The 14,080-nt window shown below is 39.0% G+C and overlaps 1 long non-coding RNA gene across 1 annotated transcript; it reads right to left on the bottom strand.

Moving 5' to 3' along the window:
- Positions 1 to 738: 738 nt before the first annotated feature.
- Positions 739 to 6,777, bottom strand: LOC147368909 (uncharacterized). The gene is made up of 2 exons (XR_015166900.1): positions 2,853 to 6,777; positions 739 to 2,357 (listed from the first exon to the last, which is right to left on the bottom strand). It is a non-coding gene; the product is annotated as an uncharacterized LOC147368909 (long non-coding RNA).
- Positions 6,778 to 14,080: the final 7,303 nt, after the last annotated feature.

The raw sequence follows: 14,080 nt of genomic DNA, 5'->3' as shown, positions 1-14,080 counted from the left end.
CTAAATCTGCTATAACTTGGGAACAATTTTTGGAAATTTTAAAAGCAGTATGATAATACCAAAGTATTATTTGACATAATTTGGGTAGAGAAGGAAAGATAGTAGAAAAATGTCTGTTATACGCCTCTAGGAATCCTGACCAAGAAGGCAATGGCAACCTACTCCAGTACTCTTGCCTGGAAAATCCCATGGACGGAGGAGCCTGGTAGGCTGCAGTCCATGGGGTCATGAAGAGTCGGACACGACTGAGCGACTTCACTTTCACTTTTCACTTTCATGCATTGGAGAAGGAAATGGCAACCCACTCTAGTGTTCTTGCCTGGAGAATCCCAGGGATGGGGGAGCCTGGTGGGCTGCCATCTATGGGGTCGCACAGAGTCGGACACAACTGAAGTGACTTAGCAGCAGGAATCCTGAGGGTTTTTTCCTCTCATTGCTTATTTTAAAATTAGCTTAAAAAATTAAACACTTAAAGAAAATGAAAAAATTAGCCCTAGTCCAGAGGAGGAAATCACACCTGATTGTCAAAACAAATGGTTCTAGATCTTCACCCCTCAATGAAGAGACTGACAAGAAATAACCGAATGACTCCCCCAGGGGATTCTGCAACTCTTCCCTTTCCCTCTTTCCCCCTCTACTTTTAATCACTAAGTGATAGTAGTTCCCTTACGAGGCTGATCATTAGAATCTATTGCAGTGTTTTAAAAAATACAAATTTCTGGATCGAAGTCCTCAATGTTTTGTTTTTTTGTTTTTTTTTTTTAATTTTATTTTATTTTTAAACTTTATATAATTGTATTAGTTTTGCCAAATATCAAAATGAATCCATCACAGGTATACATGTGCTCCCCATGCTTAGTGTGTCTAGGGGACAAGTCTGTACTGACCACACTTACATAGTTCATGAATGTGGCCATGCGATTCCCCGTCACAATAAATTCCAAAGGGTCACTGTCAAAGTCCTGTGAAATTTATGTAAAAGTGAATATACAGGTCTTAAGCTTAACTAGTTAAGAAAAGAAGCATGAACAATAAGTTGCTTTCCCAACCATTATGAGAATGAGAAACTCATCTTAGCCAAATGGAGGTCACCCTGCTCCTCAAGGATGGATATGAACATATAGGCAGGTGAGATTGGAATCCAGACAGAAAGGGCAGATATAGGAACTAAGTGTTACATTCAAAGAACAAACCACCAACCCACTTATTTTTGCATGGTGGAGACAGAAAACGCAACAAAGGAAGTGGGTCAGAAAAGATGACTAAGAAGGAATGCATGCCACTCTAGAAAACATTTGATCCTAGAACTGGATAAGTCAGGAACATTTCAGAGTGGAATCACAAAGAGGTCTTATCCATCTATAGGAACAGATTGGCTTTTGCTTTCAAGATCTGTATCATTTCCTCAGTAAAAGCTATTCCCACAACATCAAGAATATGGTTTCACAGATTCCTGTAACCAGTGGGTCAATCTTGACTGTAGAGACAGCTACTTTCAGACTATATTGTGGCAGCAGTGAGAGAGGGACATTCCAGGGACACCTTCTTAGGAAGGAACAGTTTTAAAGGAACAATCTTAGCTTACACCTAAGCTCTCCCAGGAAGTCTTTTCTGAACATTTAGGCTGCATGCCTGTTCACTGTGTCTCAGGACACTGTGCACATACCTTCTTTATAGCACTTACTCAGTAACTTAGAAAGTAACTATTCACATGCATGACTCACAAAACAACATGCCTCTGTTTGAAAATGGGATTTTTTTTTTTTTTTTTGCCTTCCTATCCCTAGATCCTAGGAGAGTAACCAGGATATCAAAAGTGCTGAAGAAACATTTGGTGTTTTGTTTGCTGATTCAGCTTGTCATTCCCAGAGTACAAATACCAATCTTCTCTCGGTGTCTAGTTCAGCCACACTAGGGGCTTATGCAAGGCTGAAGTACTGGAACTCAAAGCAATAGACTCAAGTGTTCCTCCTATCAACAGAGGAATGAGGTCTGCCTGAAGAGACCGAGGAACCTTCCAGCACAAGAGAGGGGATACAGGTAGGAGGAAAAGACTCTGTAGTTCTCTCTCCATCACTTTCTACCCCAAGAATTCATCTCAAGTCCAGGTGCCTAGTGGAGGCAGCACCACACTAGAAGACAATAAAATCTGTTTTCTCTTCTGTCTAATTTTAAGACAGTCCCCAAAGATTTATCCTTGAGAATTTAGAAGACCTTGAGGTAGAAGCCAAATGTTCCATGTGAGTTGTTATCTTTTCCTGCCACTTGAAACACAGCCCAAAGGAACGATGTTTTGCTCTTACCAAAAAATAATCCACATGAGGTTCATGGTATCCTCCAATGCCATAATCAGCAACCTAGCAGTAAAAAAAAACAAAACAAAAAAAAAAACCATGGTTAGCTAGTGGGAAACCTCCAAGCCAGCTCAAGAACTCTGCATTCCCAAGCCTGCTTCCTAAATGAAGACTGAAGAGCAGTTTACCTAGCACCTGCATCTGGACCAGGAAAGTAAGGATCAGACAAAATATGGAATTTACCTAAGGTGATACAGACAGAAAGTCACAAAGTTTGAATTCTTACCCAGGCTTTTTGATTCTGAGGTCCATGCTCTTAAACCCTCCACCATTTGTGCCCAGATAAAAAAACAACCAACAATCAGGCTGGGTAAGTTTCTGTGGGAAAGGGCATAGACATGGGGCTCCCAACATTTCAAGACCCATGTCCTCAGGCTGGAGAATGGAAAGCTTCAGGGCAGAGGAAACTATGGCTTAAGTGCATGATTAGAAAGGACAAGAAAAGGGGATAGGACAGGACACAGATTCCACACTCAGGTTGACACAGATACCTCATACCTGGAGAAATTCGGCTGTTTCATCTGACAGCCCAGTGATGAGCCGAATCCTGCAATTCACTTGGCCAATCACAGGGTCTTCTTCTTCTGTTAGAAATACACTGAACGGAGAAAATCAGGTAGAAGACAGGGACATGGGGAAAGGAGAAAAGGGGATCAATGAAAAGAGAGTCAGGAGAAAAAGATGGGGTAGAAAAGGAGGTGGAGAGGACGAAGGGGTTAGAGATCATTCCTCTCACCTCAGGACACTGTCACAGCTGTCATTTCCAGCTCAGAAATGCCATATGGTGATGTTTAGAATCCCCACAATGTCAGCATTCACAGGACCCTTTTAACTCTTCCCTTCCAACCTTCTGATCTCTTAACAATTATACTGGGACAATACTGAGAGGGTAAACTGGCCAAGTTTAGACAGTCAGTAAGGGCAGAGGTAGGACTACAACTCAAGTCATCAAGATTTTAGTCCTGTGCTTTTTTGGTGAGACAACAAGATCTCCCAAAATTTTAAGTAAAACTCAAAACTGACCAAACCACAATAAAAATTTAAATGTATAATTTAAGTTAGAAAAAAATCATTCTTGGGTCCATGAACAAACACAAACCACATATAAACATATGTGCACAGTTGCTCAGTCATGTCCAACTCTTTGCAACCCCGTGGACTGTAGCCTGCCAGGCTCGTCTGTCCATGGGATTTGCCAGGCAAGAATACTGAATTGTGTTGCTGTTTCTTTCTCCAAGGGATCTTCCTGACACAGGGACCAAAGCTAGGTCTCCTGCATTGCAAGCAGATTCTTTACCATCTGTGCCACAAGGGAAAGCTCATACACACATGCACACTTATAAGCCCACATGGAGGTATGCACACAGTCACAGCTAAGGACAGCATAAGAGACAAACAGTAAACAAAAGGAGAGACATGAAGTGAACACCCAGGTCAGAGAAATCTCACATATATGAGTAGGGTGATTGGGAGAGATGCCAAACCACACCATGCCCAGATTACCTTTGGCTGATTCTTTGTTTGGATGCCTGGGGAGAACCTGAAGTGAGGCTAAAGACTCTGGATCGTTTCATCTAGGAAATAAAATCTGAGAATGAATTTAGTCTCACTTCACCTCTATCTGCTTATGTCCAAAGACTCTAGACATAGAGCTATCATTCATTAATTAATTCATTTATTATTTTTAAAACTTATTATGAGCTACTTTAAAGCATACAGAGAACTATGAGGAATAATACAGCAGACCCATAGGTACCCTAACTCAGGCCTACCAATTCTTGGCATTGGTCAGAAGATGCACAGACTATCTACCTACACAATACCTATATAAAAGACTTTCTCTCTTCTTTCACTAAGATAATTCTGATTTTATTTAAGATGTGCCCAGAAAAAAAGATTATATCTTCTCATCTCACTTGTATTCTGTGCACATGTGCTAAGTTGCCTCCGTTGTGTCCACCTCTGTGTGACCCTATGGACCATAGCTTGCCAGGCTCCTCTGTCCATGGGATTCTCCAGGCAAGAATACTAGAGTGGGTTGCCATGCCCTCCTCCAGAAGATCTTCCTGACCCAGGGATTAAAGCCAGGTCTCTTATGCCTCCTGCAAAGAATAACTATCCCAAAATTATTAGTGCTTATTTACCCTGGAACATATTTTTATATATTTATTATTAATGTATTAAAAGTGAACATAAATAGTATTTTTCCATGTACTTTATATAAATTGTATCATACTAAACATAATCTTCTATAATGTGCTTTTTAACTTAGTGTTTGTTTTCTGAGAGATCCATGAGAAACAGTTTGTATCTTTTTTTTTTAATTTACTCATTTCCACTCCAGCTAAGTCATGGGTTGTATGCATAGTTCATGAATTATTCATTTCCCTTTGATGAACATTCAGATTTGTAAAAACCTTTATATTACATCTCCCTGTCCACATGTACAAGTGTTTCACTAGAGTAGTGGTCTGTATACCCCTAAAGTATGCAAATTTTAGCAGAAATACACAGGAAATGATTTTCAGATACTCAAGTGCTATATATACACTTAAACAGCTTTGCTATTTCTCTCTCTTTTTAAAAAATATTTACTCATTCATTTAGTTGCAATGTGCAAGACCTAGTGCTGTGACCAGGGGCTGAACGCAGGTCCCCTGCAGGTCTTAGCTACTGGACCCATCAAGGAAGTCCCTCAATTTTTCCTTTCAAATAGTCCTTCCCTTCACTATTCAAAAGAAAAGTCTAGTGTTCATGCATATAAAATTTTATGACGGTGTATACTTCCCAAGTGTAAGAACTAGGGCATCAAAAAAAGGAATAACATGAAATACAGCTTCAGTGAAGCCTCCTCTAGGTTAATGAAGACACTCATTAACTCACAGTACAGTTTCCTGTATCTAACATATCTGGTTAACTGTACAGTATTTAGAAATGGGGTATTTTTGGCCCTTGTTGGGATGCTGTGAATAAAAATGTTTACAAAGCAGGACACTATTACAAGATAAAAATGTTAGCTTCATAATTTGGCCTCTTCTATTCCTTGATTATTTTCAAAGAAGGCTTTCAAATAGTCTTGTGGGATGAAGTAAGGGTCTAGTGAGGGTCTAGCAAAGGTTTAGTAACGGTCAAGTGAGTAGTGAGAATGAATATTTATCTGAAAAGTGGTGGCAATTCTTTTCCACTATTCTTAACATTCATCCCTAGTATATGTCACTTATTATAAAGAAGAGGAAATTCAAACACCTAAAAAAGTCCAAAGTCTAGGTTGGTAACATTGATTATTTTAATAGTAAAAGGCTGTCAACAAATATATTCTTCTAAATGCAATTCCTTCCACATAGCTTCCAAAAATCACCAATAAGGAAACAAAACAAAATCACCCATCACCTAGGCCTACAATGTAACTTGGAAACAGATACACAAATTTCAATTTTCTTGTTAATGGGAAAATAAACAGCAGATGTCAGCAAAGTTATCCAAAGACATCTAAGCAAAGAATCCAAGGCAGCAGAAAGAATGAAAAGTGCAGTATGGTCTTAATGATGGTGAAACAAATATTAATGGTAAACATCATACATCATATAAAGTATGGTCTTCTTTCCAGAGGGAGAGGTCGTACTCTGAATAGGGAAGTACTGAGAGAAAACTGTGAAACTTAGTGGATCAAAGGACTGCCTTTTGGATATTTTAAACACAAGAGCTTAGAAACTGTACTGAATCACAGGAAAGGCACTATTACTGGGGTAAAGGGAGTCTCAGAGAGTGAGATGGCTCTCATAGGTTTGGTGGTGACGAGAAGTGGCTAAAAGTAAGGGACCCATGAAAATTATAAATTAAGAAATAATCTAGAGTAGACAGACCAAAAATAATACCATTAATTAAACTGAATGCATTTCACTGTAGAAACAGAAGAGGAAACATGTAACATGAGATCAATGGTCCAGGAAAATACAACAAAAATAAACATGAACAAGAAAAATAAAAAAGAACTCACTACCCATTCAAGTTACTGTCAAAAAACATAAAATGAAAATAAAAACTCTTCAGGAGTTGAAAACACAAAATCACCCAGCCCTAGCCAAGAAACAGAAGAAAATTATAACAAAATACGATAACATTAAATATAATTAAGCATCTGTAACTATGAAAGAAAATTACAATTCATAAATTGAAAAGCTCAAATGGATATAGACAACAAAAGAATATATGAATTAGAAATTGATCATATTCAAAAAAGCTACAGAAAAAAATAAAACAATACTTTGGCCACCTGATGCAAAGAGCCAACTCACTGGAAAAGACCCTGATACTGGGAAAGACTGAGGGCAGGAGGAGAACAGGGCAACAGAGGATGAGACTGTTGGATGGCATTACCAACTCAATGGACATAAGTTTGAGCAAACTCTGAGAGACAGTGAAGGACAGGGAAGCCTGGCGTGCTGTAGTTCATGGGGTGGCAAAGAGTTGGACACGACTAAGCGACTGAACAACAACAACATACTCTTAACAAACTGACCACTACCCAAGTAACTATAAACTCTGGAAAAAATATGAAAAATAATTACCGGAAGGCACTGCAGACTAAACAAAAGCAGGCAGATTATGAATGGCAGTCAATCCTTAAAAGGCAAGAATGGCACAGGGTGATTTCCTATATTTTAAACAGCTGTTAGACTTGGATGGCCATAGGTGACACAGAACAGGACAGCTAAAATTCTGAGAGAAAACCCAAAGTTTTTCTAACCTGAAACACATTACATCAGTGCTTAGAAGTAGACTGCCACAATGTGAGTGGTGGTGGTTTAGTAGCTAAGTTGTGTCCGACTCTTTGCAACCCCATGAATTGTAAATCATTAGGCTCCTCTGTCCATGGGATTTCCCAAGCAAGGATACTGGAGTGGGTTGCTGAGAGAAAGAGAGGAACTTTCAAATACTATGCATAAGCTCCGCCCGACTCTCTCTCAGATCTCCAAAGCATATGTAGGTGAGACTGCAAGCATCCCAGCCAAGAATAAGAACTGAACTGCACAGAAAAGCTTGCAGTTTGTGTCAAACCAAGTTAACTTCCTGTATTAAAACCAGAAACAAGCTGTCCATTCCAAGACAGTGACACAGGATGCTCCTGAACTCCCCTTCTCCCATGGACACACCAAAAAAATCTATAGCTACATATAGAAATTTTTTCTCTGAAGGAAATCCAGAGGATGAGTGACAACTATGCATCAGGTAAACAAGAAAAACTCCACATCAAAAATGAAAAGAGAAGGGGAAATCCCTGGTGGTCCAGTGGTTGTTACTCTGCACTTCCATCATAGGGCATACAGGTTCGATTTCTGGTCAGGGAACTAAGATTCTGCAAGCTGCATGGTGTAGCCAAAAGATAAATAAATAAGTAAAAAATTTTAAAATAGTAAAAGAGAACAAAATCACAGACAGAAAAACTAATGGTTATCAGTGGGAGAGTGAAGGGGGGGCAAAATAGGGGTAGGGGATTAAGAAGTATTCACCTGAAACAGGTATATTTGTATACTTTAAAAGCTGCTGCCAGAGGGTCCAGCTTACAATCAGCCTGCACCCAGGGGCTGACTGATATCCTTTCCTTTGGACACTAACAGCTCTTGGTACACCTTCAAATACTAGAAGCCACTAACATCAAATAAGGCTGCTTAGACAATCACAAACATTCAAGAAAAAAACAAGAGCTAGGTCATGGTTTAATGACAAGTGACCAAATACCTTTAAACTGCTGATGGAAAACACTGAAAACCAAGAATACTCTACCCAGAAAGGTTGTTTTTCAAATTTTAATAAGAAATAGAGAGTTATCCACACAACCAAAAGATGAAGGAAAACACAACCAATATACCAGTATTACAAGAAATGTTAAAGGGAATTCTTTAAGCTGAAATGAAGGGGCACTAAGTAACAAGAAAACATTTGAAGTATAAATCTCACTGGTAAAGGTAAATATATAGTTAAATTCAAATAATCTAATGCTGTAATAGTGGTGGGTTAATCACTGATAAATCTAGTGTAAAGGTTAAAACACAAAGGTAGTAAACTATAATTATAATAATGTGTCAAAGTATATGCAAGATAAAAAGATGTAGATTTTGACATCAAAAAGAGAAATAATGGGTAGGGGAGAGTTAAAATATAGAGCTTTAAAATGCATTCAAACTTAAGCTGTTATCAATACAGACTGTTATAAACACAAGATGGGGTTTATGTAAGCCTTACAGTAACCACAAAGCAAAAATCTATTGTAAGTACACAAAAAACAAACAAACAAAAAAACCTAGGCATACCACTATTTTAAAAAATCAAAAAGAGTGTAAGAGAAGAATAAAGGAATTCAGAAACAGCCAGAAAACAATTATCAAATGGCAGTAAGTCCATCCTATTGATAATTACTTTATATGTAAATGGACTAAATTCTCCAATGAAAAGACATGCCATGGATGAATGGATAAAAAAACAAGACCCAGAAATATGCTGCCTACAACAGACTCACTTCAACTTTATGAAAATACACTGACTAAAAGTGAAGGGATATAAAAATACAGTCTATACAATGGAAACCAAAAGAAAGCTGAAAGAGGTATACTTATTCTAGATAAAAGACTATATAATAAGAGACAAAAAGGCCATTGTATTATACAATGATAAAGTGGTCAGCCTAGTAAGAGGACATACCATTTGAAAATATTTATACACCCAACACCAGGGCTTCCCTGGTGACGAAGATAGTAAAGAATCTGCCTGCAATGCAGGAGACCCAGGCTTGATCCCTGGGTAGGGAAGATCCCCTGGAGAAGGAAATGGAAACCCACTGCAATATTCTTGACTGGAGAATCCCACAGACAGAGGAGCCTAGCAGGCTACAGTTCATGGGGTCATAAAGAATCAGATACGACTCAGTGACTATCACATCTCCATGCACCCAACACAGGAGCATCAAAACATATAAAGATTTAAAGGGAACTATTGATAACAATACAATAGTAATAGTAATTGTTGTTCAATCGCTAAGTTGTGTCCAACTCTTGGCAAATCTGCGGGCTGCAGCACTCCAGGCTCCCCTGTCCTTCATTATCTCCTGGACTTTGCTCAAATTCATGTCCACTGAGTTGGCAATGCCATCCAACAATCCCATCCTCTGTCGCTCCCTTATCCTCTTGCCCTCAATCTTTCCCAGCATTACGGTCTTCTCCAATGAGTTGGCTCTTTGCATTAAGTGGCCAAAGTATTGGAGCTTCAGCTTTTGCATCAGTCCTTCCAACAAATATTCAGGGTTGATTTCCTTTAGGATTGACTGGTTTGATCTCCTTGCAGTCCAAGGGACTCTCAAGAGCCTTCTCTAGATTTAAAAGCATCAGTTCTTTGGTGCTCAGCCCTCTTTACGGTCCAACTCTCACATCTGTACATTATCACTGGAAAAACCATAGCTTTGACTACATGGACCTTTGTCAGTAAAGTGACATCTCTTCTTTTTAATGTACTGTCTATGTTGGTCATGGCTTTTCTTCCAAGGAGCAAGTTTTTAATTTCATGGCTGCAGTCACCATCCGCAGTGATTTTGGAGCCCAAGAAAAGGAAATCTGCCACCGCTTCAACTTTTTTCCCTTTCTATTTGCTATGAGGTGATGCGACTGGATACCATGATCTTAGTTTTTTTAATGCTGAGTTTTAAGCCAGCTTTTTCACTCTCTTCTTTCACCCTCATCAAGAGATTCTTTAGTTCCTCTTTACTTTCTGCCATTACAGTGATATCATCTGAATATCTGAGGTTGTTGACATTTCTCCCAGAAGTCTTGATTTTAGCTTGTGAGTCATTCAGCCTGGCATTTCACATGATATACTCTGCACAGAAGTTAAATAGTCAGAGTGACAATATACAGCCTTGTCATACTCCTTTCCTAATTGTGAACCAGCACACTGTTCCATGTCTGGTTCTAACTGATGCTTACTGACCTGCATAGAGGTTTCTCAGGAAACAGGTAAGGTGGTCTGGTACTCCCATCTCTTTAAGAATTTCTGTAGTGATCCATAGTTTCTGGATCATTGGAAGGACTGTATCCATAGTTTCTTGGGCTTCCTTGATAGCTCAGTTGGTAAAGAATCCGCCTGCAAATGCAGGAGACCCTGGTTCAATTCCTGGGTTGGGAAGATCTCCTGGAGAAGGGACAGGCTACCCACTCCAGTATTCTTGGGCTTCCCTTGTGGCTCAACTGGTAAAGAATCTGCCTGCAATGTGGGAGACCTGGGTTCAATCCCTGGGTTGGGAAGATCCCCTGGAGAAGGGAAAGCCTACCCACTTCAGTATTCTGGCCTGGAGAATCCCATAGATTGCATAGTCCATGGGGTTGCAAAGAGTCAGACACGACTGAGTGACTTTCATAGTTTCTAGTGATCCATACAGTTAAAGGCTTTAGCACAGTCAATGAAGCAGATGTTCTTCTGGAATTCCCTAGTTTTCTCTATGATACAAAAAATGTTGGCAATTTGATTTCTGGTTCCTCTGTCTTTTCTAAACCCAGCTTTCACATCTAGAAGCTCTCAGTTCACATAGGCTTTTGAGCATAATCTTACTAGCATGTGAAATAAGCACAAGTATCCGGTAGTTTCAACAGTCTTTGGCATTACCCTTTTTGGGGATTAGAATGAAAGTGTGATGCTGTAGAGAACAATGATGCATAGGAACCTGAATCAAGGTAAATTGGACCTGGTTGAGTAGGAGATAGCAAGAGTGAACATCAACATCTTAGGAATCAGTGAACTAAAATGAACAGAAATGGGTGAGTTTAATTCAGACAACTATTAATATCTACTACTATGGGCAAGAATCCTTTGGGAGAAATGAAGTAGTCCTCATAGACAAAAAAAGAGTCTGAAATGCAATACTTGGGTGCCATCTCAAAAACAAGAGAATGATATCAGTTTGTTTCCAAAGCAAACCATTCAACAATAGCAGTAGGAGACTTCAATACTCTGCTTTCATCATGGGTAGAACACACAGACAGAATCAGTAAGAAAACATTGAACTTACATTACACATTACACCAGAGGGATTTAACAGAACATTTTTAGGCCATTTCATTTAAAAGCAGCAGGATATACATTCTCCTCCAGTACTCTTGCCTGGAAAATCCCATGGACGAGGAGCCTGGTGTGCTGCAGTTCATGGGGTCTCTAGGAGTCGGACATGACTGAGCGACTTCACTTTCACTTTTCACTTTCATGCATTGGAGAAGGAAATGGCAACCCACTCCAGTGTTCTTGCCTGGAGAATCCCAGGGACGGGGGAGCCTGGTGGGCTGCCGTCTATGGGATCGCACAGAGTCAGACATGACTGACGCGACTTAGCAGCAGCAGCAGCAAGCATATATGGAACATTCTCCAGTATACAACATATGTGATTCCCTGGTGGCTCAGAGGGTAAAGTGTCTGCCTGCAATGCAGGAGACCTGGGTTTGATCCCTGGGTCAGGAAGATCCCCTGGAGAAGGAAATGGCAACCCACTCCAGTACTCTTGCCTGGAAAATTCCATGGACAGAGAAGCCTGGTAGACTACAGTCCATGGGATTGCAAAGAGTCGGACACGACTGAGCAACTTCACTTCACTATGCCACAAAACAACTCTTGATAAAGTTAAGAGGACTAAAATCATATCAAGCATCTTTTCCAATAACAACATTATGAAACTAAAAACTAAAAGCAAGAAGAAAGCTGGAAAATTCACATATATGGGCAGACTAAGCAACACACTGTTGACTAACCAATGGGTCAAAGAAGAAGTCAATCAAGAAGATACTGCGAGAAATAAAATGAAAATATAACATACAAAACTTACGGGATACAGCAAAAGCCAATTCTAATAAGAAAGCTCATAGCAATAAATGCCTGAATTAAGAAACAAGAGAGAACTCAAAATAACCTCATTATACACCTCAAGGAACTAGAAAAAGAAGAACAAATGAAGCCCAAAGTCAGTAGAAGGGAGCAAAAACGAATGAAACACAGACTAAAAAGACAGTAGAACGGGTCAATAAAACTAAGAGCTTTAAAAAAAAATGTAGACAAGACAGACAAACATGTAGATAGATTCACCAAGAAAAAAGAAGACTCAAATAAAATTAGAAAAGAAAGAGGAGGTGTTACAACTGATACTACAGAAATACAAAGGTCCTTGAGAAATTATGTTGAACAAGAACAAATTGGAACAACCTTGAAGAAATTGTAAATCCCTAGAAACATACAACCTACCAAGAATGAATCATGAAGAAATTGAAAATCTGAATAATCAATTACTAGTAAGAAGACTGAATCAATTATTTGAAAATTACCAACAAAAAGTTCAGGACCACAGGGCTTCACTGGTAAATTTGACTAAATATTAAAGAAATGCTAATAACAATTCTTCTCAAACTCTCTCAAAATTTTCAGAGGGAATACTTCCAAACTTATTTTACTCTCCCAGCATTACACTGATACCAAACACGTATAAGAAAAGAAAAATTTACACCAATATCCTTGATGAACAAAGACATAAAAATCCTCAACAATCTATCAGCAAAACAAATTATACAATACATTAGAAGGATCACACACCATGATCAAGTGGGATTTAACCCTGGAATGCAAGGATGGATAAATACTTGGAAATTAATCAATGCGAATCACATTAACAAAACGAATGGAAAAGTCATATGATCATTTCAATAGATATAGAAAAACCATCTGATGAAATTCAACATCCATTCATGATCAAAAAAATCTCAACAAATACAGAGGAAATGTGCTCCAACATTAAAAAGGCCATATATGCCAAGTCCACAACTAACAGCATACTCAATAGTGAAAATGTCAAAGATCTTCCCTAATCAGGAACAAGCCAAGGATGCCCACACTCATCACTTTTATTCAACATAGCACTAGAAGTTCTAGACAGAGCAATTAGGCAAGAAGAAAAGAAAGGCAGTTGGAAAGGAAGAAGTAAAACTATCTCTATTTGCAGATACCACAATCTTTTTTTTCACTGAAGTATAGTTAATTTTTGGGCTTCCCTTGTGGCTCAGCTGGTAAAGAATCTGCCTGCAATGTGGGAGACCTGGGTTCAATCCCTAGGTTGGGAAGATCCTTGGAGAAGGGAAAGGTTACCCACTCCAGTATTCTGGCCTAGAGAATTCCACAGACCGTATGGTCCATGGGGTCACAAAGAGTCGGACACAACTGAGCAACTTTCACTTTTGGGCTTCCCTTTTGGCTCAGCTGGTAAAGAATCCGTCTGCAGTGTGGGAGACTTGGGTTCAATACCTGGGTTGGGAAGATCCCCTGGAGAAGGGAAAGGCTACCTACTCCAGTATTCTGGCCTGGAGAATTCCATAGACATAGTCCACGGGGTTGCAAAGAGTCGGACATGACTGAGCAACTTTCACATAGCTAATTTACAATGCTGTGTTGCTTTCTGGTGTATAGTAAAGTGAATCAGTTATATATATATATATATGTGTATATATATATGTGTGTATATATATATATATTCAGTTATATATGTATACATATATTTTGTCTTTTTCATATTCTTTTCCACTATAGTTTAATATAAGATATTGAATATAGGTCCTTGTGCTATACAGTAGAACCTTTTTATCTATTTCATATACAGTAATTTCTATCTGCTAATTCCAAGCTCCTAATTTATTCCTCCCCGAGTCCCTTTT

Source organism: Bos grunniens, chromosome 7 (assembly GCF_055505025.1).
Source record: "Bos grunniens cultivar Pamir isolate PY7600 chromosome 7, Bosgru_T2T1.0, whole genome shotgun sequence".
NCBI classification, from domain to species: Eukaryota; Metazoa; Chordata; class Mammalia; order Artiodactyla; family Bovidae; genus Bos; species Bos grunniens.
The sequence above is the reverse complement of the archived record's forward strand: the minus strand, read 5'-3'. Positions and strand labels throughout refer to the sequence as shown.